The sequence below is a fragment of the Ctenopharyngodon idella genome, chromosome 12 (genome assembly GCF_019924925.1).
Source record: "Ctenopharyngodon idella isolate HZGC_01 chromosome 12, HZGC01, whole genome shotgun sequence".
NCBI classification, from domain to species: domain Eukaryota; kingdom Metazoa; phylum Chordata; class Actinopteri; order Cypriniformes; family Xenocyprididae; genus Ctenopharyngodon; species Ctenopharyngodon idella.
Genome location: NC_067231.1, coordinates 22,477,598 through 22,489,334, shown reverse-complemented (window position 1 = coordinate 22,489,334; position 11,737 = coordinate 22,477,598). Strand labels below are relative to the sequence as shown.

Sequence of the window (11,737 nt, the reverse complement as noted above, 5' to 3'; positions counted from 1 at the left end):
TACGAATTACGAATTACGTTCGTTCTTTGATTTCTTTTGAAGTACATCAGGGCCTTTAGGCTGCTCTGAATGCTCTAACAACTCACAAGTTTTCAAAACACACTAGAGAAACTTTGTTTACTCTTATACAGGGAAATAGCAATTGACCAATCAGAGAGTCACGCCAGAGCTCTGATTCAAGCAAGCTTTCGTCATTTTTCGCGCTTGTTCAAAAGGATCAGGAGAACAGTTCAAACACATCTTTTGACGTTCTTTAAAAAGAAGAGAACAGAAGGTATGATATTACTTTGATTAGTGTTTTAAGAACATTCTCCTGACACATTAGAATGAAAAACGAACACGCTAAAGTGCATTGATGCCGTAAGGGATCGTTGTCAGGGTTGTCAAATTATTGACAGTGAATGTCATCACCGAGATGATAATGCACACATGCATATAGGCCAGGGGTGCAGGTGCGCATGTGTGGAAAAAATAAACGATGCGCACCAGAAAACATGGAGGGAAGTGCTTTTGAGTACCAACATTTTTTAGGACCGGTTCACAGGGACACTTTTGCTTACTGGAGTAGGATTTTTCTCCATCTCTGGTAAGATAGCAATCATGATGATAAGTGTGTTCTTTAATTATTAGTTGTGCAACGGATCGCAGTTAATCCGTGATCCGTACAGATAAGGTCCAGCGGTTCAGCACGCATGTGATTCGCTGATTAACTGCTACATTTAACCATCATAGAGTGAAAGTTTATCATTTGGACATGTTTTGTCTCGCCAATTAACACATTCAAACAATTTTCAAACAAGAGGCGAAAATCTGGACTCACGAGCTGTTATCTGTGCGCACAGTCTCACACCCCCGAAACGCGCGAACGCAGAGAGAGAGAGAGAGACAGTCAGACACCGAATGAATTCCTCTTTTGTGTTTACTTGCGCTTGAACAGACACATACACACAAAATTATGTCAAAATCTCCTGTCTCGGCAAGTATTCTCTCGGTTACGTCATAAGTTAACAGTTGAGAAAGAAACCGGATATGTGTCAGTTATTCGGTCCGTGCTTTCCTTCTTAAAGTGACAGCAGCCTAATATTCTTGCTGTTGTCTGTGACAGTAATGTTAGTTAAAAAAAATAAAATAAATCATTATCATCATCTAGCATGTTTGAGAGAAAAGAAAATAGTGAGGAGAGCAGTCAGGAGGAAAGTGATGAGGACAGCTTTTAGGATAAGTGTGTCGTGTAAATTGTGAGTACCAAGCAACATCTGCAGGTGCTCCCTTGAGAACCAGACCAAAAAGTTATTTGCACCCCTGATATAGGCTATGTTAGCTACATGTACGTATTTTTATTTATTTTATTTCTGTTGTTTAAAACTGCATGAACCATCCATTCATGACAGCTAACAATGTAGGCCTACTAATTGTTCGATATAAGAACTCAAGAACTCGTTGCATTTAATTCAGAAATAACTCTATTCTTTTTGTCCAAACTATCTAATGTTAGATCTCTGGAGCGCTGAAAAGTGTGAGGCTCAAAAATAAGTGTCGTTTGGACACTCATTTATAGAGTTATTTTTATTAAAAATATATGTTGATGATAATGATTAAACACTTCAGTGCACTCCAAAGGCACCATTTTAGTATATAAAGGGATGGATTGTGTGTGTGTGTGTGTGTGTGTGTGTGAGAGAGAGAGAGAGAGAGAGAGAGAGAGAGAGAGAGAGTCTAGTGGTCCAATACTACAATGATATAAATAATTGAATGAATAATGTCTATTTTGCTCAATGTTAGCTCATTACAGCTGGATGGCTTCTGATTGGCTGTCACTGTTTTTATTGTTAATCAGCTGGATAAAATTGTTCTGAAAGTGATTTCAACGGTATTGTTTCTCTGCACCGTTATCATTATAGTTGTGGTGTGAACTCTGCTATTCTTTAATACTGAGAACTATTTTTAGAACTATATCTTTATCGTTATCTTTATAGTTATCGTCCTTGGTGTGAACGGGCCTTTAGAGGGGTTTCTGCATATTGAGTTGGGATATGAGAAAATACTTTAACATTAAAAAAGTTACACACTTCAGCTTTAAAATTTTCAGGTAAAGCAAAATAAAACTGCTGCAACACCCACATCAGTCTGGTCCCTGCTGATGCTGCTGGTGATGATTAACTGTGTTTCTTTGTTAATAAGTAATGAGATGAATAAGCCTGCAGACCTCATCAATGGATATGTGATTTGCCGAGGTGGAATTACTATGAATGACTATGCAACTCATGCACTCTTTATTTGTCAGAGAAACAGTGGGAATGACATTTACTTCTCTCTAAACTGGTCAGCCATTAGTTTCCTGTGTTTTTTCTTCAAACTGCCTCTCTTTGTTCTTTTTGGTATGTTTTCTTGATCTTTAGATTGAGAATAATGGGGTCTTGCAGGTTTTCTATTTTTGTGGCTTTGGAATATTTTCAGGAAGGAAGATACATTGTATAATGGCTGTTCCGTTTGCGTCAGTGTTGTAGACAGTGCAATGGCAATCACTTTTCCAGGGGCGTCACACAAGAGGAACAGAAATTGGGAAACTGCAGCTGAAACTTGGTCCATTTGCTGTATTTGTTGATGTTGATTTCTTTAAAAAAAACAGGAGTGGTTTCCCTTTGACGTGTGTTTGTGTAATGTGTTATTTCATGAATATATTCACAATTCAATGGTGCTCAACGAATCTGTCACACCCAGGTTAGTTTCTGGTAAGTATGCCATTCATGTTTGTGTGAAATAACATATGTGCATGCACTATAATTAGACAGATGCATCAAAGACATGCATGACTGCTTATTAATGCATTTCAGAGGACTACTAATGCATTTTTGAAAAAGGTCAGACAGTGTGCAAGTAGTTCTGAAACAGAAGTTGCGATAGTCTTTTCTTCCCTATTGTAACATATGTCTTTTGCTTCTTGAACAAAAGAAAATTAGAAAATTGATTTTGTCCATTGAGAATTGATTGGATTGTTGGGCCATTATGGTTTGCTTTTGATGGTTGTCCCGCCCTCACACCAGTAAACAAGTCATCGGAGAAGAGATGTCGCTGCAAGAGGGAGGGGAAGTTATTTTGAGTAAAGATTACAAGGGTACAAAAAAATAAATAATGATGTGATAAAATAATTGAGTGAACTACGCTAAATGCAAGTTACACATGCAATAACAGATACACAATCCACAAACATTCTATTCAATAAATCTGACTGAATCAAATTCATTTAAAGGCACAGTACGTTTCACTGCTAGAGGTCACTTATATAAAACAATAACAACGGCGTAGCTTGATGATGCCATGAATGAGTGTGGAGTCGTCGTCTTCACCTCCACAGCTGATGGAAAGCAATCTGACGGGACTCAGGAAGAAATCGTGTTCATGGATGAGTTAATGTTTTAAAGTTTTATCAACGTTCCTGTGGTATGATACAGGGTGGGGCCAAGAGCCTGGGACATTTTATGTTGCTGTTTTTATTATGCTTATTTGCCGCATTTAACTGCTGCCGCTCCTTTTGTTTTATTGTTTATGCATATTTTATGATAAAAGTTATGATTAAAGTTACGTTTAACATTCGCCGCCTTCTTCCCTGAAATTGAACTTTATTACAGTTATGTTTGATCATTTAAATTCACATTATTTTATTTCATTCTAAATAAAACAATCATACTAAAATACATTTGAGTGTGTTGAAAGTTATGTTAAAGGTGGACTCGGGCCAATACCAACAACAAATGTCTAACCAATCAGCATTAGGGGGCGTATGACAGTCGAGGAGAGAGAAGAGCAAGAGGGAGATTTGAAAATAATAAGAAAAAAAACCCTGCAGAGCGAGAAATGGGATACAATAAAAAAGAGCTCAAAATCTACTTACCGCACCTTTAACGTTACTCTGTGCGTTCGCTCGGTAGCTGCTATGAGACACTTGTTGCACATTGCAGTGAACTAGATTGATATTGAGATTGATTGTGTTGCTAAATGGCATGGAATTCATTTTTTAAAACATTGTATGGTGGAGAAAATGCTGTATTACTGTTACTACAAATAAAGCTCTTTCTGATTGTGCTATGTTAGCCACTTGACAAAATAGTGTTGTCTGATTTACTTTTTGGGTAAATCACGAAAACAAGAGTTTCAAACAATAAGACTAACTGTGTTAAGCTTAGGGCTGCCCCCTAATAGAGTACCTCAGAGATGATGTGTTTTTGTAGACAAAACCCAGAAGTGAGTTAGCATTTTAGGACTTCTGGTTCCTTCGCCCTAAAGTCTATGGGTTTTTTGAATGGGTTTTGCTAAATCGCCTGAAATAAGGTCTGTGGTTAACAAAACCTCTAAATATTTTCACATTTTGATCTATAACATAAAACACACCAGTTATAACCCGCTTGTGATTTTTTAAACCTTTATTGTGTCTTAAAAACGGCGGTTGCTAACAAATTGCTAAAAGAGACTACTTTCTTTGGCGGGGACTTTAGACGTCATCATGACAAACAGGACATTTGGACAGCATTTCTCATGAAAAAGTGGATAAGTACTCATACACAGCGCAGATCATAATCAGCGAGAATGTTTTTAAATAAAGTTGTTTTTTAAATAAAGTTTGAGGAAGCTTGGTGGTGGTGACGTTGATCCGCGACCATGGTGTGCTGTAGTCCGTTTATAGCCTACTGTTAGCTTTTTATATCTGATGACTTTATTTAGGCTTCAAAATGTATAAATGTGTTAACTTGTAAAGATTATCTTGATAGACAAAATGTTTAAGTGTCATAACCCTTTGTCAAACACAGAGCTTATTTTTTGCGATTTTCCAAAAGTCTATGGGAAAAATGCATAGGCTTTTGATCGAGGGAACCCGTGCGCCGCTAACTTCCGGGTTGGCCTACAAAAACACGTCATCTCTGAGGTACTCTATAGTCGACTAACCGTTAGTCGACTTGAAGAGGCTTGGTCGACCAAGATTTTCTTAGTCGGTTAGTCGCAGAAAATGAAAAAAAACAAACTCCACCGGTAGTGGCGAGGTCACGCAGTCCGTGAGGGACAGATCGTTAACGGCAGGAAATCCAAACATTTACCTATATCATTCATCGACCTCAAATATGGCTTATCACTTGAAACATGTAAGTAGCAGCAACTTTACAAATCCACTCGCTCTAATGTTAGCCTAGTCCTAGATATGTGCGCTATTATTTGGCGCATATCCAAGTGCTTGTGTTGAGAGCGCGCTTACTGCATGACATGGAGGCGCCGGTGCGATCATTGCATTTAACTTAAAATACTCCGTCATTTTTTGGTCATAGATAAGAGTAATGCAAAATGTAAAGGGTCTACTTTTACTTATGTAAACTCACAATAACAGCAAAACTTTGTGCTTTTGTAAAACAATGAAAGCAATCAGGATGCGTTTCTGCTCTCGGTCTCAGTGAACTTGAGCACGTATAACAAACATGAACCGAAACTCATCGTCTAGCCTACTTGCCTCACAAACACGAGATATATATCTATATAAAGCTTGGAATGTCTGCTTTTAAACGAGCCAATTTAAATGGAAAACAAATATTCTAAGATTATGTAATCCATATGAAACTTGCATATGCGCGTCCACTACTGTGGAGATGACGAGTCAGCATTGTTGACTTACTCTCTGCAGCCGAAAACGCAGAAAACATTATCAATAAAATGATTGAAATGTATAGTCAGTCGCCATGCTGTTTTTTTTCACGACACATCATAATCGTTACGTTTTCCGGCTCGCTGAGGATAGCTTTAGGCTATATAGAAGATTAAGGCTCATTATTATGATTTATGGCTTATTAATATAAATGCGCGATTAGTCGACTAATTGCTTAAATGAACGACTACTGGTCGACTAGAAAAATCTTTAGTCTAGGGCAGCCCTAGTTAGCTATACAACAATGATTAGTTTTCTGTCAATAAAGGCATCCAAACAGTTGCTCACTTGTCTAATAAAACACATAATATATTAAAACGTCTTTGGTGTTTCCATGGTTTCTATGGAAGTAAAACTGAAAATTGAGGGTAACGCAGATATGTCGTCATTGACAGGCGACGCGATGACACAGGCGGTACACTGGTTAAAATAGCTGATTTTTCTGGATTTAAACATTGTTGGAAAAATTTGGGGTAATGTAAGTACACAAGTCAACAAAATATATAAGATTGTTCTAGTGGTTTATGGATATTTTAATCCAAAGATTTTACATATTATGCCTTTAAGCACTTCAATTCCACTTTGGGATTTGAGTATTGTTTTGTGCACACTGTTTGCAACGAAGTTGAAAATATGATTACTGGAGTATGTTTTACAAGAAGATACTATTTCAGGCTTTTTTACATTAAACTTTCACATTTAATCTAACGTGTTTGCTATTTCTTTGTGATTATTATTTGTGAAATTTCCAAAAAAGTTTGTGGTATTTCTCAGTTTCACCAGGCTGAAGGCTTCCATAGAAAAATCTGGATGATGATATGATCGTGAAGACTCTCTACATGTGACTTTACCATCAAACCACTCTGTTATTTTTCCAGAGAAATCAATCGAAACTGCAAACATAGCAGTAACTCATAAATAATGAAATGTGCTTTACTGTGGAATGGTGAAATTATTTAAAAGGGCAAACTGCTTTTCCAGCCCTCAAAATAGGGACTGAGTGTGTGTGCGTGTGTGTAACCAATAATGCAGAGCATGTGACAAAATATAATTTATGCTGACTTCATGTGAGGTTAACATTTATTTTCTATAATGAAGACAAAAATGTCAAATTCCAAATGTTTTCAGTACAACAGAGGTTCATTTATTCTAAACCGTTTTTAATTTTCAGTATTAAAGGGTTAGTTCACCCAAAAATGAAAATTCTGCCATTACTCACCCTTGTGCCGTTTTACACCCGTAAGACCTTCGTTGATCTTCGTGTATTGATTTGACTCGACTGAGCAAACATAATCCATAGAAAGACTCTCTCACCATTAATAGGTCAGAAAATCTGTTATGATCGTTGAAACAGAAGAGTTATATTATTTGAAAATATCAGCATGTCCATTCTGTTAGTATTTGTATTTGATGTGTATTTTTCTAATATACTTACATGAGGTATCCCACACATCTGCAGGCACTGTATTGGCCTGTCGATGTCTGTATTTGCTGTCTTAGATAGGAGTGTTATTAAATGTGTTGTAAAGTGTCAGACAATTATTTAAATCATTTAATAATTTCAAAATCTGGTGATGTCCATTATTGTTGACAGATATTTTTTGCCATTGTCTTTTTCCCCTGTGCTAAGCATACTTGTGTATTTTTTAAAAATGTACTTTACCTTATATATTTGAACTATTTAGTTTCAATGGCAGACAACTGGAAGTACAAGATGACAGATGACTCCTAGTCAATGACATGCGATGCGAAGTGCTTAGTCATATTTACACGAATAATGAGTCAATCTTTTGAAACACCCTTAACATCACAAAACGCATCATGACGGAAACATGTGAGACACAATGAAGCTATGTGTTCACTTGGATTTTCTATTTTTTGTTTGGTAAAATATAACGGATTTAATGGTTCCGCCGAATATAATGCAATGCGTGTGAGTTGAATCTCCCTTACCAATTCTGCTTAAAGGAATAGTTACTCATCTTCAGGTCCATCCAATCCTGTGTGATAGTATTTTTTTTCATGGAAGATAAGTAGAATATTTGTATAATTAGTTTTCAACAAAGTTGATATTGACTGTACCTGTAAAAACACCATTGGCCTGTTGCATGAACCTAGCTGAACAAACTCTGGCCTGGTTTAACAAACGGGGTTCAGATTAAGCCAGAATTAGGCCTTAGTTTAATTAGGACATTTAAGTAGCTTTTATAAACATGCCTTAGAAAAAATACAGTACTGGTGTGCATCTTGAGACAAAACAATGGCACTGACATATTTTTAAGATATGAAACCGGGGGTCTGAGTAGTAGGTTTAGAGTTGACAAAAAATTCAGCAGGCTCACAATGCTCGATAAAAACAACCCAGTCAGCTCAGGGTTTGGTCCAGAAGAACACAGCTAAAAACCAATCCACCTTCTTGAGGCCTAAAAACCAGAGTTTTCTCAAACTAATCTCAAATATTCCTGGATAGAAACTGAAACTATGTCACTATGAACTATTCTTGTATAGAAAAGAGCTGTGTGAACATTCTTCAAAATTTCTACTTTTGTCTTTCACAGACAAAATAACATCATATTGGTTTGGACAGGGTTCGTGCGGGTCCTTAAAAGTCTTAAATTCAGTTTGATCAAATTTAAGGTCATAAATTTAAATAGTATAACAAAAGTCTTAATAATCATTTTAAGAGGTCTTAAAGGGGACCTATTATACCCCTTTTCACAAGAAGTAATATAAGTCTCTGGTGCCCCTAGAATGTGTCTTTGAAGTTTCAGCTCAAAGTACCCCACAGAACATGTATTATAGCTTGTCAAATTTGCCCCTATTTGGGTGTGAGCAAAAACACACTGTTTTTGTGTGTGTCCCTTTAAATGCAAATGAGGTGCTGCTCCCTGCCCCCTTTCCAGAAGAAGGTGGAGCTTTAACCGCTTGCGCTTCATTTGCTCAACAACAACAACAATGGAGAATCTCACGCAGCCAAAATGATGATTGTCAGTAACGGTGTTCAGCCTTACATTGTTCAAACCGGAGTCGGACACTGATGGAGAGACTCAGGAAGAAGTTAAGAATGCAACTGGATGTTTCTGAATGGTTGGTGGATAAATGTAAGTAGTTGCTGTGGAGTTGATTCAAATCATTGACTAGCATGTACCATCATGTTAATCTTTTATGCAAATCCAGCGTCCAGCATAAAATGATTTGCGCAAATATATAACATTTTACGACTTTCTCCGGCACTTTTCCTTCATAATTGCAATTCAACCACGGTGTCCTCAGTGGCTCAGTTGCAGAGAGTCTATGGAGGCTCTTATGTTCATTAGTACATCCAGTAACAGAAGATTTGAAATGTTTTTTTGGTGCAGACATTGTATATCTCCAGCTGCTACAGCAAGGAAACAGAAATGGCGGACTGCCGCGGTTCTCTCAGGGCGGTATCTATGCTAACAGGGCAGATCATCAGCAGTCATGGGCGGAGCTTCCCTACTCATACGTGAGAGTAGGGGGAAATCTGGAACTGCGTGTTTGGAGAGACTGTTTATGATTTATGGGGATTATAAAAAAAAGGGGTGGTGGATTTTTACCATTGTAGGCTGGTTATTTACACACACTGTGGACACACATCTGTGTTCAAAAAGTGAATTTTGCTTAATAGGTCCCCAAATTGCAGTACAGCCTAATGTGATTATTAAACTAAAAAAAGCTGCACATTTCAAAGTAAAAATGCTGTTTCTATTTGTGCCGCCCCATCACAGGAAGGAAAGACTAAGAACATTATTTAACACATTCAATATATAGATTATACTATAGTATAATCTATATAATGAATGTGTTTAATAATATTAGCACAATAATATTTGTATTGCCTTTCTTTAAACATGTTATTATCATATCAGCAAAATCATATATCGATCGACTTCTAATTAGTATGTACTGATATATTAGTACATAAAACAATTTCAGTGCATATGCATAAAATTTTAAATTTGCAGTTGAATGTGCGCCCCAACCTGGCACTAATAACTAATTTTATTAGTGTGGAACTATCCCTTTAAATATGAAGAATGGGTTAGTCAGGATCCAGTGCAGCTTCATAAAAACACATGATTGTTTGTGTATGTTGTACAATATTTTTGAATGATGAGAATGTTCCAGCAAAGCAATCTGAAATAACGCTATCAGCTATTGGAGCTCTCAAACACATTGTGATGTGATGTGGTATCTCATTTTCAGGAAATATGAGGTTTCAAACAGGGTTGAAACCATTTTTCTTTAAAACTCTAAATGTGGGCTGTGGTCGCTGTTATAGGAATGTCTTTGGTAAAGAGAGAAGAGAAACACCATATCAGATATCAATTCAAATCGAAAAGAACTACGCCGCCCTTGGAAAGGCACTGCATGTGTTCCAGTAAGCTGACAGTCCATCACCGCAGGTCAGAAGGTGAGACGGAAGTGAAAACACAGCAGGGCAAACATCCAAGTTATCTGGCTCTGAACGAAGCTTGCACATTTCTCACTTACATTTCTCTCCCTGCTCACACGAGCTTGAGTAGTGCTATGAGCGATTCTCAGCGCACGGGTGAGATTTCTTCCAGTCAAAATACGCCTACATGTAACCTGTTCACTGCACGAAAACATAGTTCTTCAGGCTATTGCATGTGGGTCTGAGGAGTGGTTTATTTATGTTTGAGGAATGTGCAACAAACCTTCAGGTGTTACCTTCTCTCTGTCCAACACAGCAGACAGGAAACCTCTCTCATCTCCCTGGTTTCCTGTACTTAGATCTTTCGAACGCTCTGCAGTCTTTTCTCATTTTTTTTTTTTTTCGCTGTCTATGTCATTTTGGTAGCTTGGCTTTGTTTGAACTTTTTTTATTTATCAAAACTCGCATTGTCAGTTACACAGGTTAGCTGTTCACCTCATCACCGCAGAACTCGTTTTGAATATTGTCACATCTTTTCAGCTCTGTATCTCCGTCCTCCACTTAAGTCAGACATTTAAAGTCAGTAAAAGTGTCTACAGAGAAAAAATAGGAAAAATACTGAGCAAACCAAGGCTGCTGAAAAGTGGACAGTTGCTATTGTGCTATAGCAGCCAGCTGTAATCTGAGTACAATGTAGAAATAAAGGATGTCTGGTGAAGAGATGCTGAATGTGAGAAAGTCTCTTTGTTCTATTGTTTAGAGCGATATATGTGCTTCCTGTCTTAAGATCAGCTGCATGAAGTCATTGTATCTTATGAACCTGCACATGAGGTCATACAGTACAAGCTTCTTAACATCTGGAGAATGGGCTGTGATGAATAATAAATCCTGTAACATTTTTGTAGATTCATAACACATCTTTACATGTTTGTGCATGTCTTGCTGACTTATTCAGCTCTTATTTCTGACACCAAAACCTCAAACTTTTGAAATCCATCAAAGGAGAACTCATTGTTCCAGGTTGCGCTGGTTTCAGGTTTACTCTTATTTGCCAACACTCTTCTAAAGTTACGGTATACAATAAAGTCCAAATGTCTGAGACCACTTTGAAAATTTGGGATTCACAACATAATGTAAACCTGGAAGTAAACCGTTTGAAACAAAGAAAAAATCATGACAGAAACTGAAGAACTACATGGGAATTTGCCAATTAAACATGATTTTTTAAAGATGAAGCTGAGAACCGAAGCATTTATTCAATGATTTATTCATTAATTTATGTATTGCCAGCCATAGGTATTTCTTACAAGGTTGAAAATTATGTTCTTTTATTATAAAAAAATATAATTTTCTATAATAAAATAAAATAATATAATATTTTATATAATTTTATTTATAATTTTAAAGTTTATTTATTTAATTACATTTTAATATTTTTATTATTTGTATGTTTTTTATTTATTTCCTTATTATATATATATATATATATATATATATATAAACGACAATAAATATATTTACTACCCTTAAAATATTTATTATTATATACTATATATCATATAGAATTATATTTTTACATAATTTTTTATATATACATTATTAATTATTATTTTATTGTTTTATAAAAAATATGT

The 11,737-nt window shown here is 36.4% G+C and overlaps 1 long non-coding RNA gene across 1 annotated transcript; it reads right to left on the bottom strand.

Moving 5' to 3' along the window:
- Positions 1 to 2,250: 2,250 nt before the first annotated feature.
- On the bottom strand, positions 2,251 to 11,404 carry LOC127524157 (uncharacterized). Its single transcript, XR_007933007.1, has 3 exons — positions 7,122 to 11,404; positions 6,906 to 7,019; positions 2,251 to 3,072 (listed from the first exon to the last, which is right to left on the bottom strand). It is a non-coding gene; the product is annotated as an uncharacterized LOC127524157 (long non-coding RNA).
- Between the last annotated feature and the right edge of the window lie 333 nt (positions 11,405 to 11,737).